General features: G+C 33.4%; 1 long non-coding RNA gene across 1 annotated transcript; it reads left to right on the top strand.

The window, feature by feature from the left end:
- Nucleotides 1-9627: 9627 nt before the first annotated feature.
- LOC147073400 (uncharacterized) lies at nucleotides 9628-11332 on the top strand. The gene is made up of 3 exons (XR_015070464.1): nucleotides 9628-9916; nucleotides 10243-10335; nucleotides 10448-11332. It is a non-coding gene; the product is annotated as an uncharacterized LOC147073400 (long non-coding RNA).
- Nucleotides 11333-16718: the final 5386 nt, after the last annotated feature.

Below are 16718 nucleotides of genomic sequence, written 5' to 3'. Positions count from 1 at the left end.
CGAGGCTATTATATATTTTAAATATGAGGTTATGCGTTACAATTTGATGTGATACCTAGGTATATGATGTTTGATATACTTAAATGATAATTTTTGATATAAGTACCTATGATGATATTTAAAAAAGGTGTCTGTATTATTTAATGAAATAAAGGGAGGGGGAGGCGCCAAGATTAGATTTTTTTTAAAGGGAGGCATGGTAACATAAAGTTTGGAAACCACTGCACTAGATTACAGGTAGGTAACAGTCTATAACAGGGGAGGGCAAACTTTTTGGATGGAGGGCCAAATTCAAGAATTCAAAATGAGCGGCGGGCCGCAAGTAAAACACCATTTTTAGATATACACTATTTATTATCACGAAAAATAAACATTACAAAAAAATGAATGAGAAGAAGGAAACTGTTGTACATTTTTTAAATTCAGGTGTTAATGTTGTAGTTGATATTCTCAAAACTGCTTGTAAATGGGGATCGGAGATATTTGACCGTAAAGAATTTTTATTGAGGTTCATGATCGAAAATGTTTGTTCACATATATAGGTTGATCCAAAAATAATGAACATTTTTCGTGCATAATCTTTAAGTCGGTCGAATTTGTCTGAATTAAGGGCATTGTAAAATTTGGAGATTTCTTCACGACGTGCAATTCTCTTAAATCAGTGTCACACTGCAGATTAATAATCTCAAGTAGCTCTGTCGGTACACTATCAATATCTATTGAAAATGGATCGCGTACTATTGCTAAACTAGTCTCAATTTTTCAGAAGTCACCAAATTTTTGTGAAAAGTCGTCATTCAGAGCTTTAATAATTTTACCATATTCTTCAAATTTATATTCTGATATATTCAGCAACTTCAAAGTTGCAAAGTGGTCCACTTTGTTATTCGATATTTGTTGAAGGAATAACTTGAGTTTTAATTGAAATCCATTCAAACTTTTTACCATATCATGGGCATATATTTTTTGCCTTGCAACGCGGAGTTAAAAGTATTTAAATGTGTCACGATGTTCAACGTAGCAAATAGTGGTTACATAGTGTGAGACGAGACACAAGGAAGACGTACTGAGATAATACATTTACGAAACAACAAATTCTTCAATATTTAATATATTATATTATAGAAGTACAATTAATAATGATGGCGGGCCGCAAAAAAATACCCGGCGGGCCACATGCGGCCCGTGGGCCGCAGTTTGCCCCCCCCTCGTCTATAATCTATATAAAATTATAAGCATAGGTACTACTTAATAAGAAATATGGCAGTAGCTACATTTTCATCTTGGATGTTTTGATTTTTGTGACATTAATGTAGATTTCCGGAATTATTTTAGATATGTACTTACTAAGTACTGACTTATACTCTCTACCGGCTACCTTCTCCATTTCACGACCTCCCGAAAATATACCCACATATTATTATAAGTGGAATGACTTAACCCTCGGTGATTGAGGTAATCACGAATAGACGTGGCTGGGACATGTGTTCAATCACCGAGGGTTGCCGTGTCCGCTCACGTGGTTGTAACGCGGTCGTACCAATGTACCCCTAATGCGGGGTCCACACTGGCAACATGTCGCGCGACAACCTTGTTAAATTTTACGATAAGTATGATAAATATCGTAAAATTTAACGAGGTTGCCGGCGAGATGTTGCCAGTGTGGACCCGGCATAAGATTCGGCGGAGACATCGATTCTTGAAGCTCAGAAGCCGAGAAGTTTGATTTTTTCCATGCTTGTTTATAGATACTTATTACTAGTTACTTACCTATTTTTAAAAAGTAGATATTTACCAACCTATAATACCTACTATGATATGAATATTTTGGATCCAAATACGTATTGAATTGCTTCCAATGTGATTATCTGAAAAAGAATCTACTTGATATACATAGGTATCCACCTACTTAATGTAATAATATCCACTCAGAAACGATATAACGTCGTGTTTATAAATTATATAAGTAGGTACCTAACGGTTTTCTTTTCTACGAGTGATTGTTGAGATAAGTATTATACCTAAATAATCATATTGTCAACACTCGTTTTCGATCCATATTGCAAAAACTAGTACTTACCTACTATTAAGTCGCCATAATAAATTGTATTATTGACAATCGCTGATGCTATTTCTCCTGCTTTCATTGTCAACAGAGTGACTTGCAAGATCGCCACGTTACCATATGTGAAACAGTTTTACTATAAAGGACTACGGAAGCTCATGACATCACGATTTATGGACTTATATTATTTTATTCAATTTAATGCTAGCTTTCATAGAAACGAGAGATTATAATATAGGTACATACTATTATCAGCTATACACTGGGTATTTTTCATGGGTCTTGGCCTGTCTTACCATCATGGCTTTATCATTTTTATCAACTGCAAGTTACTACACATGCAAATTGCGTCGCTACCTAGCTATTTCATCGATCCAGTAGCCACTAGGTCAATTTTTTAAAAGCTTTCTGCCTTTGGGAATCACTGGATGCCCATATCGCTACAATACTCATTAATGCGTACAACCATGGTGGCCAATTCACATGTTGTTTTTCAATGTGTATTTGAGTACTTATAAGTATACATAATAGATTGAGCAAGTGGCTAACATCCCTTTGTTAAAAACAACTTCCACTCTGAGAAACATAGTGATATACCTACCTACTTAGTGTATAACGAATCAGTTGTTACTGCATTTAACCATCTCAATTCAGTCCCTTTAGCCTGATAGTTTTGATTAGTGTCTGCCAAAGTTTTTTACCCGATGGTACCTACTCTGTCGGAAGGGAAGTTTGTTTCGTGTACACAGCAGTGTACCTATTAGGTATTTATTGTGTGTGTCAAACTCATCGTTTTTGGATTCATTGGATGTTATACTTTCAAGTAGGTACCTACCTAATAGGGTTAGTAAAAATTTAGTACGTATGAATTATAAATTTAATATCTGTACGTGGGCATTTTCGCCAAAGTTTGTACATTGCGTTTTTGGCATGTCCCATGACTTTGATTGATTTTTTCATAGTTATTATATTATAAAATGTTGGAAAGTTATGTACTTTTAACATGCAAATTTATTAATTTACTCTATTCAATCAGTTAAATACAACTATCTGACCTGTATATATTTTTAATTGATTATTTAGATCGAAAGGTAGTGCGTTTTTACCATGTCCCACCCATAAATTCAAATAAACAAAGTCTGATTTCGTCATTAATTTTGAGTGTGTAAAATTAAATTCGTAGTGTTTTCAACAGCTTACATTATATATTTTTGGAAAATATATAGTTTTTTCGTAAATTTGTACCAATATTGAAAAAAAATCACGTTTAAAGTGTGTCCCAGGATATTTGAAAAAGTGGAACTCCACATTCCGTTACCACGATTTTAGCATGAAGGCGAAAAATTTTCACTATAAATATGTTTTTTTTTTAATGTAGCAACATTTTTGTATAACACTGATCGCCATGTACACTTTAAATTGTTGGTGTGTGTCGGTATCGCTATCGGAACAGGTTGCTTTCTGGGTTGGTCATTTAAGAAGTTCCACTACTGTTACCACGATTTATAAGGTAAGAAAACACATATTTCTATTTCACATACTACACATATGGAGCTTATCTTTCATACTACAGATATAATAAAACATATCGCAGGTTTAACAATAAAACTAAGCTAAATTTTGGCTTCAAACACTTCTGAAACAGAATCCGTTACTTCCACTCCGAAACTATATTGGTGGTAACGTATATGTGGAATGTAAAAGTAACGAAATGGCATGCATAAAGTTGGGTTTACAGTGTGTGTTTAGTTCTTCATAGATTATAAAAAAAATTATTTTGTCTGTTCGTATGAAAAACAAAAATATTTTCATTAAAAAATATAAAAAATAACCTGACTATAATATAATAATATAATAAAGATTAAAAAAGTATGTGATATGTCTGAATACGCAAAAATAGCGCACATAAAAGTATGGAGATAAAAAAAAACAACAGAAGGAAAAGAAAAAACACCAGACTGAAATAATTGCGAGACAGGCACTGGCTCTGTCATACTCTTTCTGTTATACGCCACCAAAATTTTAAAACTTCTCCATACATTTTAGGCATAGAAATTTATAAAAATGTATGAAAAAGTATTTTTTTGTCACGTTTAACAGAAATGTGTACTCGATTAGATTTAATACCTAGAACTGTAGGTATTCACGAAATGTCAGAAAAGTACGTCTTGATTACAATCAACCTGTATAGCTACATTTTATGTTGATGAATACAATTAAATTTCAAGACAACATAAAGTCGAACTTGGTTATTACGAGGAAGATGGGACCGACTGAATTTGCTTGTTATAAGCGTTACTCGTTATATCAGAGAATAGGTATTTTTAAATGAGCATGTCACATTACACAAAAAGCCGAAAATAAAAAATTTGGAAACCATCGTAAAAATCCCCGAAACGAGCATGGCATTCATAAACTACAAAAGAAGTTGTTTATTGTAATTAACGCTGGTAGGTACCTACGGACTTCACAAACCTTGGATTTTTCAACCATATGCGTGGATACTTTTTTATTATTGTCGGTGAAACACCAATAAGGTAGGTACTTAGACACTTTACTAGTGTCATAAACGTAATCCGACCCCGGCGGCATCCTGTCCAATCGGATTTTATTGCTTAGGGTCGAAATGTTTTAAAACGGTCGACACATTAACAGTATTTTAGCTCGGTATATCCGATAAGTTGCTCGTTATAACAGTGAAAGAATTAAATGTATGGCGAAAATCATAAACCAATTGTCAACAAATGTTTCGTTATTACATCCGAGATCTCGCTATGTCAGAGATCGTAATAACCGAGTTTGACTATAATTATTTTCGTAAAAGTTATATACTCCGTGCCGCGCTAGGAACTCGCGTCTGAATCCCTTGCTGATTTTTTTTTTCATATATTGTTAATTTGCTTAAAAATATTTTTTATCTGAGTTACAAATAATATAAATGCCAAATAAAGTTATGGTAATGTATAGTGTGTCAAAATTATTACCTACCTTATTTTACAAGTATTGTGAAATTTATTATAAAATATGTCTATTTTAGTGATTAAGTTTGATTTGTTTTGTTATTTTGACGCACGTTGAATATTTATCTGTCTATCAAAAAATTCAAATAAATTTCATAAAACAAAAATTTGTTTTTATGGTAACATGTAACTTAAGCTTTACAAATTACACTCCGTTACCATTTCGTTCCATTCCGAAAATGTCCCCAAAAAAGTTGAACGTTAACTATTTTTCATTTGATTATTAAATAACGAAACTTATTTATTTTTCCAATAAAATTTAGTAAAAGTGATTATTGTCTTTAAAAAAATAGCAGAACGAACATTGATTGGTTTTTTCAAATACTAAAGGAAAAATGCTCTGCCATTATAGACATAGGGTAACGGAGGGGAACGAAATGTGCCCAAGAATTAAAATTCAATAATATTTTTTGACTATTTGTAGTTTTATTTTGAAGTGTATGGTTTTTTTAATCTAATAGAGCTCTTTTAAGTGATAAAAAGTGTTTCATTCATGTTTTAAAAGCTAAGTTTCGTAGTCACGGAACGGAAACTTATTATGCCCAATTTCATAATAAAAATGATATAAATATTGTATTAATCAATATTTTGCTGAAAAATTGCTATCACCAATTCAGCAATAGAACAAGGAATCTGCTAGCTATATAAAAATGGTTAATTTGAGTGAAAAAATAATATTACCCAAATTTCAAACATGTACAAACTTTGGCGAAAATGCCCACGTATGTTTCCTACATCGAGAGAGTAAAAAGCCCCCCATCAAATCCGTAAATATAAATTGTGTAAAGTCATCGTGTCGATTTTTTCGCTCGGTCACGTTTTCTTGCGACGAAGTCAGTTTCTTTTGTACAACCAAAACATAAATGGCAGTTTTATTTTCAGCAAGTCGTAAATTTCACACCAGACGGATTTTTTTGCAATTTCTTTTTGTGTCATTTTATATATTTTTATTGTGTTTTGACCATGAGACGACAATATAGGAAAGAGTAATATATTTCCGAATGTTATAAGTAGTAGGTATGTACATATAATTATATGTGTTTATGGGTTGTGTGAAAATATAAATTATACTGTAAGCTACAGAAACTTCTGTTAATTTTATGACATTTTTGACAGTTGACACTTTGAGTCAGAGGTTTCCATAATAATAGTATTACCGATCCGCTATCTAAATGCCGGGTCCATACTGGCAACATGTCGCGCGACATGTTACCAGTGTGGACCGGCATAACTGTGTGGGATTAAAGTTATTTGTATAAGCTCGTTAATCTCCTTATCTTCCGTCTTTGTAGTGAAAGAAAAGGAAACAGTCCAGACATGACCTAATAATTATTGAGGTGTCTGTAACAAAAACGGCAGTTTTCAAAAATTGATAAAAATGGAATTGTTCACCAGCTGCCACCAGAATATTGGCGTTTTTGTTTCTATGGATTTTTAAAAACTTCCGTTTTTGTTTCCAGATACCTCAATTAATTTTAAACTGTTGTAACATTCAAGAAATATTCTAATATGTAGGTCTAACAAATCTACATGTTATGAATATTAATGTGGGCACGTTAGCAAAATATGTCAAATAATACAAAATCGCAATAATCACCCTTATTGAAATGTAGGTAGAGTTCATTTTTCAATTAAGTACATACATACAAATAATGACGTGTTAACAGAATAAGTACTACAATTTTTCAACAATAATTAATTTTCGCTTTTGCAAGGAACTCACGCACAATTTTTATGAATAAAAACAGTAGGTATAGTGCGGGTTGTTTTATTTTGTGGTATCGTTGGATATACCGATGTCTATGAGTAGGGTCTTTTTAATTGTTGACATAAGTAGTCAATCTCGGCACTACAACTCAATTTTAATAATGTGATAATAGCACCGATAACTTGCATGATATACTTACATGAATTACCACAAAGTAATTGATGGAGATCCGAAGTATTTATAGAATTATCTGCAAATATTCAAGACAGGATAATAATAATTATTACCCATCCGTGGCTGAATAACATAACCAACTAAGTAGGATATAATATTATTTTCGGAAGACTTATTTCTACAAAATGTTTCCGGTGGAGATTTAAAATCCCTAACCATATTACTAAGGTAATATCAAAAATCATTAAACTAACCTTTAATACTCGTACTTACTTACATAAGTAAATAATATACAGTTATTTAATCAGTAGATTAATATTTAAGCAGGTATTTTAATTGTAATATTTTTTATATGAGTAGTTATGTATTTACGAATGTTGGTTTGATCGGAATCCTTATGTGAGAAGGTTTCTTACCTTATCTATATCGCCCGTACGTGGGCACACACAAATACATGCATACATAATATAAACATCCTTCCAGGATAATGCTCGTAATTCATGTTGAATGAAACAAACTTGCCAAGATAAATGTGTACCTATTTACATACTTACATACTTATATCAATATAATATGTTTGTTGTCAGGGTTGGGGAGATTTATATAGAATACAAACTACAGTAACATATAGGTAGATACTAACAATTAATAGTGGCGAAGGGTACCTGTTGAAGTTATGTAACTGAATGAAAGTTCGAGGACCGCCATATTTACAGGACCTTAATTTGAATTTTGTTAATCTTCAGTATTTTACTGAACAAAAAATATTACCTATAAGTATTTTAAAAACCTTTTTATAGTAGATATAAAATAGATAAGCATAAAAAAGTAAATGCTCGACCGCCTTCGAACTCAGAGCGACAAACACAATCTAAGATTTCGATCCTAAGGATAAGTCGCCGAAAAGGAATCCTTAACCATAGACAACTTTTGTTTTGAACACGCCTCTTTCCGTATTACCATTTTACCACTGACAGCTGCTGTCAAAATAAATTCGCGTGCTATAAAACAGTCCATACACTCATACTCATTTAACAATTTATCTCAATATGGATATTTTTAGTGTTAATTCGTTTGGTATGTACTTTCAGAATATTATTTTACTTGTATACGTCAGCCCGCAGAAATACAAGATGCCAGATGATAAAATGACACTTGACGCTACTGTTACCATGTTAAAAAAAATATCTTGCTGTGCCTGTGGAATCACGTATAATGGCTTATATAACGGAAACGAGTATTATAATTAAATATTAATATTATGTATTTATATTTATTGCATTTATAAAATGCAGTTGTCATATTTTTGTCATCGTTTAACAATTATAAAATAATTTACCTATAGGAAAGACATTTTTTAAATACGGTATTATTTTCAATAGAAATGATCTTAACTAAGGACAATGTTTCTGCATAGTGTTTTCTGCTAAGGAAATTTTAGTTATGACAAATGTTTCTGCATTCCGCTCTCAGATTAGAAAATTCAACTGTATCAGTAGTTGAGCGTTTTGTCGAAGTGACTACCAGGTCGGATCCAGCGCGAAAAAAACAATAATATAATAGATATATACAAAACATACGCTTATATACTTTATAGCCTAATGTTTTCACATTGTGAGCTTGTGTTTTTTTTTACAATGCGTTTATAATCGTTTGTAGGTATGTGTTGTACCTACCTATACGTCTGTACATGGCCCCCACAAATGGGGGCCCGGGCTCAGAAAGCGCCCGGCGTGACGAGACGACCAGATAAGTGAGATAAACACAGATCACAAATTTACTCTAATAGTAAAAAAGTCGCCTGCGGCGCCATTTTGCTTCAATAATATTAATAATTTAAAAAAAAATGGTTTTACGATGCAATTTTTAACTATGTGCAAATACTCGACAACTCCATAATTCAAATGGATGTACATAAGTATTAAAACTACAAAAAATCGCTAAAAATACACTTTAATTTTACCGCGTACGTCATTTGGAAAACGCTACTGCAGTGCGTCACACTGCCTTTAAGCGTTAGGTAGGGCGGCCCGCTAAACATCCTAGCCTGCGGGGCCGCTTCAGGATGTGGGGTCCATGCGTCTGCATTACCGACAGTATTGTTTCAAATCTATTAAATTCAATAATAGTTCATTGAGAACACTAATTTTATAATGATTGGTAGTAAATATCTGATAAAAACGCTGTGATCATTATCAGATACCTAGTTGGTACTTACGAGCACCTACCAGAATTTTATATGTATTCCTAATTTACTTACTTGACCATTTTCTTCTGTATTCCGGTGGTTTTATTACGTATTTTTAAGTGTTTTATTTATAGGTACATGAATTTGATCTCGTGTTGATGGCCATACAGCTTTGAGCTTATCTTTGTATGCTTATCAATTAGTATTAATAAGCATGCACAATGCATGGCTGAGAATGCATATGATAAAGAATTGTTTTATTTCACCATTTTTCTTATCAATCTAATCGATTGGAATACAATGTACCTACCTAGGTATCTTTATCGCTCAGTGTTTCAACTTCTTTCTAACGGATATTGTCGTCTGAGAATGCCATACCTACGTCATATTTTTTTTATATAGAATCTAAATAGCTTTTCAATTCAGTTTTTACTCAACCTTAAAGAAGGAAAAACTCTAAAACACAATCTGCTATATCGTCGTGGTAAATGCAATAGGTCGTATGTCAAAAAAATCTCAAAACTGTTTTATTGCGCCATAGTGATCAGCTCAGTCATCTACACGACCTCGAATAGCTCTTATGTCGTTGAACCAATAAGAAGTCGACTATTTCAACACTTGCAAAAAGACGAATCGACACGTCATTGATATTGGTCAAGCCAAACAGTTGTATGTCAAACCTCATCATGACAGTAATGTTTTTGTTTGTTTCTATTCCTCGTTCTTGACGTTATATTCAAGAATTCATCAAATAATTCGATGTAAGTAATTTTCTAACCACTGTTTTATTTAAATCTACTTTATAATTACATTACTGTTGTTAATTTTAGTAAATTTTTCAAGATTCTTTCTAGAGATACTAACCTTACTTTTTGTCTCATTTATTTATTATTGCCAAAGTAATTATTTGTTCAAGATCGACAGTTTTAATAAGACACTGTTTATTTAGAGTAAAAATTAGTTATATAATAATGCAATTATTATTAATTAAATAGAAATTTGGTACACGAATCTTTGACATAGAACCTTTTGCATCAGGGAATTCCGAGCATCGGTTTTGACATACGATCAATTGCATCTGTTCCAGATTACCAAAAAGCTATCAAAATGATTAATGGAAGTCGTGGGCGGTACTTGGTATCTTTAGCAGTCAGCAAAATTACTTCATCTAAGAATAACGGTAAGAATAAATAAGTTTATCTCGTCATAAAACAATACGGTGTGGAGTGGAGATGACATTTTGCTGAGGAGCATGAACGATTATCAAATTTAAAAATCATTATTTTCTTCAGGACCTCAAGTAACCTGTGGAGTCGTAGGAACCACTGACGATGTGGCGTTACAAGTTGAACCTGGGAATGCGGCGGAAATTGAACTCTTAAAGCATCCATTAGAAGAAATTTTTCAAAATATTGGCTCAGAAATAGAACTCGATTTTGCTGAAGTTAATAATACTTTGACTGTTGAAACTCCAATTTTAGAACAAGCAGAATCATTGTTGAAGCAACCTTCGGACATAGAGATAGCAGAGAACACTGTATCAACACAATCAGCCCTGAGACAAAATATAAATTATGATATGACGATGGCTGAACATCTAAGTGGCCCTGAACATTCACTATCTGACAGCAGTAGTGACTCTGAAGATCTGTATCAACCTGAAGCTAATCAATCAAGCTCATCAGAAGATTTAGAGGAGTTTGCTATGCAGTCTGACACCCATGGTGATGAACCTAATGAGCAAGTCAATCAAAGAAAACGAAAAGGGCAAAGCATTAATTGTAAACTGTGGAAGAGGCAAAAAAACTCTCAACTGCGATTGCTAGGCAAGTCTTATGTGGGTTTTGAGAAGAGTGAAGAGTCCGGCAAGTATAGACAAACGTCTAAAAAAAAATCTAAGACCATAGGTCCACGTTGTGGTGGGCATAATGTGCGTCCTCAAAAGGGTGGGCCAAAAACAGCCTTTAAGTGCGATACAATTAGTGATAAACAACGCACCGTGATATTCACAAATTTTTGGAAAAAAACAAGTTGGGATTCCAAAAAAACATTTGTCACCGAAAACGTTTTGCAAACCACCCCAAAATACAGAAGAATCGCCAGTGAAAACTCAAGAAGAAAACAAAGCTTTCGCTTTTATTTTACAGCAAAAAATGAAGAAACTGAAGAAATAACTGAAAATATAATTAAAAAACAAGTTTGCAAAAAAATTTTTTTAAACACTTTAAGTATAGGGGAAAAATGCTTAAAATTATGGACCTCGAAGGTTGAAGAGCCGCAGTCATCTGAAACGAATTTAAATAACCAGAAAGATGCAACACTAACTATTTCAGAAGAGTTAGAGACCTGGTTTAACTCTCTGCCAAAAGTTGAATCGCACTATTGTCGATCCTCTTCAAGTAAGTTATACCTGGAGCCAATTTTTTACAGTTTTCGAGACATGCATCGCTTATATCTAGAAAAATGTGCTTCTGAAAATAAAAGAAAAGTATCATGGGGTACATTTCAAAATACTTATAAAAAATTGAATCTAGACATTTACACGCCAAAAAAAGATCAGTGCAATGAGTGCACTTTGCACAAAAACGGGACACTCGACGAAGAAAGTTTTCAGAAACACATTAAAAAAAAGAACGATGCTAATGCGGAAAAAGAGTCTGATAAATCCTTAGCTCTGAAAAATGAAAACATCAGATGTTACACAGTCGATTTGCAAGCTGTTCTTCTTTCGCCTCGTTTAAATGCTTCAGCAAATTATTATAAAACAAAATTAAAAGTACACAACCAAGTCTATTATAACCAAGCCACGAAGGACGTCTCGTGTTATGTATGGCATGAGGGAGCTGGGGGGCTTGAAAGTGACGTCTTTTGCACTATAGCTACTAAATTTATCTTGAAGGAAATCGGCCATCTGGTACCGCAAAAAGTTATAATATGGAGCGATGGTTGTGCGTATCAAAATAGGAATGTAAAATTATCAAACGCACTACTCGACATCAGTATGAAGAATAATCTTATCATAGAACACAAATATCTGGAAGTAGGGCATACACACATGGAGGTTGACAGCGTCCATTCAACAATCGAAACGAAGCTGAGAAATCGAAAACAAATTTTCGTCCCTGCCGACTACATGGCTATCATTGAAAGTGCAAGAGTAAAGAAACCATACAAAACACTTTATCTCAGCCATGACGATTTTCAACAATTCAGCACAGACTACTACAGCAGTATTCGGCCTGGAAAGAAAACTGGCGACCCATGTGTAAACGATGTCGTTGCATACCAGTATACTCCAGAAGGTTTAATAAACTTTAAATTGGACTTCGGCCATACATGGAAACCACTTCCAACACGAGCGCGAGTTTCAATCGCAAGCAGTGAACGATTAAAATTATACAATGGGCCTTGCCCTATTGAGGAGAGTAAATACCAACACTTGCAGGTACTAAAACTATTAATTCCAGAGGACTACAGAGATTTTTACACCAGACTACCGTTTAAATAAAAAAAATACTTTTTTATAAAAAAAATTAAGTATTCTTTTAAAACTGCTATTTTTACTTTTAAGTAGGTATTTACCTGCTCTGTTTTAATGCTTTTTTAAAAAATATTTTATGTATTGTATTTTAACTTTAATCTTTTCTTTTAAAAATTGTAATTGTTTTTAAAAGTACCTAATTAAACAGATCTCCAATTTATAATAAATCTACTTTTTCATTAGTCTAAGCTTACTTTTTAAGCGTTTATGTACAAGTGTATAACAATATGTATATTAATATAATATAATCTGTATAATATTATATTCGTTTCATTATAAATACCAAATTTTAGTGAATTAAATATAGGTATGTATACATAAAAATTGGACTTATGTCAACAAAAGTGGCCAACATTGATGAGCAAATAGTCGTATGTCAACCTAACTTTCTAAATATTCATCTTACGTAAAAATGTTGATAACCATCTTAACAGGGAACAAATTTAACCAAGAAAATAAATTTGTGAAAAAAATCGGTGAAATGGGGTTAAGATGGGATAGTTTTTTGTCTCTCCTGAAAAGTTTGGTATTTTTGACATACAACCTATTGCATTTACCACGACGATATACATTATATTAATTACCTTCTAATAAAGCCAGTTTAAATATAAAATGTGTTTATAATATTGATCCCGCAATTCCATAACACTTATATTTCCAATATAACGGCTGAAGTGTGATACGGCCAACTGCATAATGCCGGGTCCACACTGGCAACATGTCGCGCGACAACCTCGTTCAATTTTACGATAAGTATGATAATTATCGTAATATTTGGGTTGTCGCGCGACATGTTGCCAGTGTGGACCCGGCATAACGTACAAATTTCCGGACACGAACCGATGAATGTGTGGTTCTGTGTTGTATGCTAATGTATACAACTGCTATGTAAGTTAATTGTTAATGTATGCAAGAGCATGGCTGCAAATCAATCGGGGTCCATTATTTATTGTCCACAGTTTCCTTATTAACATAAAATAGATCGGATGCATCGTATCGCCAGTCCGAGGGCCATTACCATAACAATTCGCACCTAAGAACTAATCTGCTCCATACTGCTTTTATGTGAATTCGTTACGGATGTTCAGACTTGATATTAGTGTTATTATGTATCGTTTTCAATGCGATCTTTCTATTTTCCAGTAGCGTAACTACTTATACCCCACATTCCACAGAAAGGGGCAGCTATTGAAAACGTCGGATGTAGGTATCGCTTTCGTAGTAGTAGAATCACAGAGCAGATTAATAAATATGATTACGATAGGCTATTCACAACACACAACATTACACTAGACCAGTGGTTCTCATGTGCGGCCACCAGAGGATTTTGATGCGGCCACCAGAGGATTTTGATGCGGCCACCAGAGCTTTACAGAATAATATTTCAAAAATGTATTTATAAAATTATGAAATTGGTTGAATACACATAACTTGTCTTAAATTTCTTTCCACGCTCAAATGATTCATAATATGTTCTTGTGATGAGATCGTGTTTGAAATAGTCCATATAATAAAAAATATAATAATAAAAAACCATTTAATAATAGGTGTATACCTACATACTTACCACGTTTGAAAAATTTTGGTCGAAGTTATACATTGACCAAGAATCAAGTCAATTCAAATACTTGGCAACAATTGCTTTTTTACTATTATTGATTTATCCTACTACTGAATACTGTGAAAAATCATTCAGTGTATTGCAATTCATAAAAAACAAATATCAAAGCCAGTTGACAGATGTAAACTTAGAAGCAACCCATGCAGCTCGCATTGGAAAAAAAGGTGTCTTGAGGAATTTCCATTTGCATTATTTTAAAATAAATAGATAGGTATGTACTAAAATGCTCAAATGTCTTTTATTAAATGGACTTGTATATATAAATAAATTTATCCATTTTTTAGTAAGTAAGTACTTACTTCAATAAAATTTAGCTTTATTTTTTTCAATCACAACACAAGTGAAATTTGGTGCGGCCACCAGACGTTTCCATAGAACTGTCAATGTGAATTGTGCGGTCACAGTTAAATTTCACGTGAGAACCACTGCACTATCATTATATATAGACGCTAGATTACACTATAATACACTATGACGCCGGGTTTTGAATGTGTAAGTGTACGAAAATGAATCATATATTATTATAGACGTGCAATCGTGCAATCCTTCAAATACACCAATATTGAATGAGTTTAAATACATTAGAAGAGAGCAGTTGTCAGAACGAAGGACAAGCGTATTATTTACACGTGTTTAAGTTATATTCTTCCACACTCGAGATCGGTTGCCTGTTACTCCACACCCGTTGGGTATTTCAGTTCCCATTATTTCTGAGTTTCCTGAGTAGAATGGAATTGAATGGCATATATTTCTCTGTGTAATGTAATGGTTAAATTTAAATCTAAAAACGATCAAGTGAAATTAATATATAAACTACAATGTAGTGGGTATTTAGGTATGCATTTTAAATTTGAAATTGGAACTTCTTTTAGCCTGCACTTTTTTCGCAGACGACATTCCATTGTTTTATTTTCCCACCATTGTTGTCGTTGTTTTTAAATGAATTCGCAGTCGACGAAATACGATACCGGCAGACCGATTGTTACCATGTACCATATGCGAAAATTATGAATCATTCATAATAAATTAATAAATAATAATATTATAAATTATAATCATCATCATCAGGGTTCAGTCCGCTGCTGGATGAAAGTCTCTTGCTTCTTCCATTCTGCAACGTAGGTACATCCGCCAAACTTAATAAGTTCGTCAACCTAGCGTCCTAGCTGGTTTTAGGGCGACCATGTGGACGTTGTATAATTATATTTTTCCCCCGGTTATCCACTCGCCGAGCGACATACCGACCTAATGCCAATTCACCAGCTTGGTGACCTCATCCATCGTTTATTTGTGGCCTTTTCGCCTTATGCCCATTATGCACCTTTTCATGCCACGTTGCGCCCCTCGTTGTTTTTCGATTTTGAACACTATGCTTTTGTTCTGTTATTTCTGTTCTGTTCTGCATCTTGTTAGATAGACGTAGTTGATGACCTGCTCGATTTGAATGCCATCGATGGAGATGGAGTTTTGGTCAACAATGCATCTTTAAACTATAATAAATGTATTAATTATAATGATGACCAAGTTATTTTCTTTTTTCTTTTATTTTGTTAACTTACTGTCAATTTATGGTAGAACTGCATTGTATTGTTTTAATTTAATAAAATGCATTTTTTTGTAGTACTTATTCCACTTTTAATCAATAGATTAGGACCGGTTTCGTCCGCCACAGAGGGACATTTTCAACTCAAATTGAAAATGTCCCTCTGTGGCGGACGAAACCGGTCCTAATCTATTGATTAAAAGTGGAATAAGTACTACAAAAAAATGCGTTTTATTAAATTAAAACAACAATAAGTTATTTGCTATCAAAGCCACGCTGTATGCTTGAGTGACCGCAGTATAGTGGAAATTAGACACTATCATTAAATAGATTGTTTCATATTGTAAAACAAACAGCCAATTATCCTTCATTAAGAGTGATTAGTAGAATGACATACAGCGCCCGTATTGACGCCTCTATGAACTAATTTATTAGCACCATGTTGTCAAATCTTTACTAAGCTAATTTTCTTATTTCGAATAACGGGGTAGTACCTATATGTACATAATGTGACCAGACGTCCCGTTTTCGGGCGGCGTGTCCCAGTGTCCCCGAACACAGCTTTGGGACGCCAAAATGTCCCATTTTCGAAAAGAAAGAAACTTGTGACCAAGATACAGAAATATTTGATGAGTACCTATTCACTTTTTTCTAATTACATTACACCGCAAAAAGTGTCTGAATGGAATACTGGGAATGTTTCAACCGAAAGTCAGTGGAGTTGTTCAAACACTTTCGCGCCAATAATTTGGATCACAAAAATTTTCGTAGTATAATAATTATTGAATATACTTATTTTATTTCTGCCCGGTACTTAATGCACCCGTAGAAAGGGTCTTCTCTCTTATGAATAAGCTG

Source organism: Rhyacophila brunnea, unplaced genomic scaffold, assembly GCF_057557595.1.
Source record: "Rhyacophila brunnea isolate RB1 unplaced genomic scaffold, BYU_Rbru_1.0 scaffold_18, whole genome shotgun sequence".
Taxonomy (NCBI): Eukaryota; Metazoa; Arthropoda; class Insecta; order Trichoptera; family Rhyacophilidae; genus Rhyacophila; species Rhyacophila brunnea.
The sequence above is the reverse complement of the archived record's forward strand: the minus strand, read 5'-3'. Positions and strand labels throughout refer to the sequence as shown.